Below are 2,174 nucleotides of genomic sequence, written 5' to 3'. Positions count from 1 at the left end.
AATATCAGATACTTACCAAAAGAATCAGTTAAAAGTATAAAAATTTGCTGCCACCAGAGAATAAGAAAAGAAAGGAGTGTGTAGCTGCAGAAAGTAAGACTGCAATTAGTATTTAATATTTAATATCCTATTTAATCTTCACCAGAATTCATATTTTACTGATGATAAACCTGAGGCTTATAGATATTAAGGAATCAATATCACATAGCCAGTCAGTAGTCAAGCTGAGATTTTGATGCAGGTTTACTGAAATGCAAAGCTCACGATATTTCTACTACATTATGTGTCTTCTCTTATTCTCACTAAGGAAACTAGTGACATAAAGTAAGAAAGCCTAGAGCCATATTGTCTCATAAAGTATCACATGATAGAAAGAAAGAAAGAAAGAAATGTGGCAAAGAGGAATGAAGAAGAATGAAGGATAATGTTTAAAACCATTCATAAAACTAGGGTTCTATGAGTAATTTATCTGTGTGAACTCGACCCCTCTGCAGAGCTTTCTTTCTTCTTTCTTTTTTTTTTCTTTGTTCTTTTTTCTTTTCCTTTCTTTCTTTCTTCAAGCTAAGTTTGCAATTATAAAAGTGAGCCTTGGATGAAGCCCTGCCAAGCATCTGACCTCTATGCAAAGGCGGGATAAGCCTTTGGAACCACCACCTCCAAGACGAGAGCAGAGTCGCCGGGTCCCAGGGCAAAGTTAAACTCAGAAGGGCATTTAACTACGTGCAGTGTGAAGCTTTACAACTAAGGATCGGTCAGGGGGACCTCAGAGCTGGGCGGGAGAAATGATACTGCAAGTGGGGCAGAAGGGGAGTAAGCAGTGAGACGAAGTCAGGATGAAGAAATTCTAGGTGAGTGGTTCAGAGCTGAATGGACAAGTTCTGAGTGAGGGAGCCCCGGCCTCATGCTACACCCTGTGGGGCTGGTCTGTCCCTAGTGGGGCAGTCCTGGCCCGAGACACTGGCTGCACCCCCAGCTGGGGCTTCCCCCTCACCACAGAGGCAGAATCTCTGCATGAGCACAGCCTCCTGTGTCTTGGCCAAATGAGGCCCAGGTCAATCTAAAGAGTGGGTCATTCTGAAAGGAAATAGGCAAAAGAGAGAGGACATGCCCTAGACACCTTTGAAAATGCCACATGAAACAGGTTTAAATTAATCAACTCATGTTGGTACGAGTTCAGGGAAGCACACACATGTCAATAATCACATTTGGCTACATGTAACTGAAACCCAGCCACAGTGGTTTAACCCAGGAGGGTCTGTTCTTCCCGTGTCATAAGACGTTTTCAATGGCTTCCGAGACCAAAGCTCCTTCTGCCTTTTGGAAGGCGGTGGCTGTAGTCCACGTTCCAGACCAGAGGAAGGAGGAAAGCAAAGGATGAAAGGAACATGGCCTCCACCAGGAAGACAGTAGCTGTCCCAGACGTCTCACCCAACAGACTTCTGCTGACACACACTGGCCACCGTAGCTTCACAGGACCCTGGGAAATTGAGTTTTAGCTGGGTACTTTGCTATCCCTAACAAAACCAGGCTTCTGTCAGTCAGGAAGGAGGGGGATGGACAGAGTTGCCTGCCACAGACTGCAAAGAGTCCAGCGTCCGTTCAACCAGTGACAAGAAGGTGAATGATGTGTTTTGGAAAGCACAGTATGAAAAGTAACAAAAAGACCAAAACAGAGCAAAGCCAAATCTGTCCCAGACTATAAGGTCATGCTGACCTTTTGGGGAGAAGAGGATGTTCAGACAGGACATGGTACTGCAAGGCAAATGCAAAAATATCAAAGTACTGTTTTGCAGTCCTGCAGAGGTGGCTACTCCCACCTAAGCATGGCACACGGCTTGCCCTTCACGGGTACTCCTGCGGCATTTTACACGTCGCTTCCTTTCATCCTCATATACTCCATGAGACACGTAGGAGAGGAAACGTGAGGGCCAGGGAGACTGGGTAACTCGCACAGGACACACGCTAGTATGAGGCAGAGACAGGAGAGATGGGATTTGTCATGCACCCAAGCTGGGACCTCTCCACCTTTCTTCTTGTCCAGTTCCATCTCCGGGATCCTGGACACTGGCCTGAGCCCATGCGTTAGCCTCTGCTCTGCTCAACCCAGAGCCCCAGATGCCAGGACAGACAGAGCTTCAGATCACAGCCACCCCAGCAGTGTGGCCCGACTGGCC

Source organism: Lemur catta, chromosome 4 (assembly GCF_020740605.2).
Source record: "Lemur catta isolate mLemCat1 chromosome 4, mLemCat1.pri, whole genome shotgun sequence".
In the NCBI taxonomy this organism is placed as follows: domain Eukaryota; kingdom Metazoa; phylum Chordata; class Mammalia; order Primates; family Lemuridae; genus Lemur; species Lemur catta.
Note: the sequence above shows the minus strand (reverse complement) of the source record.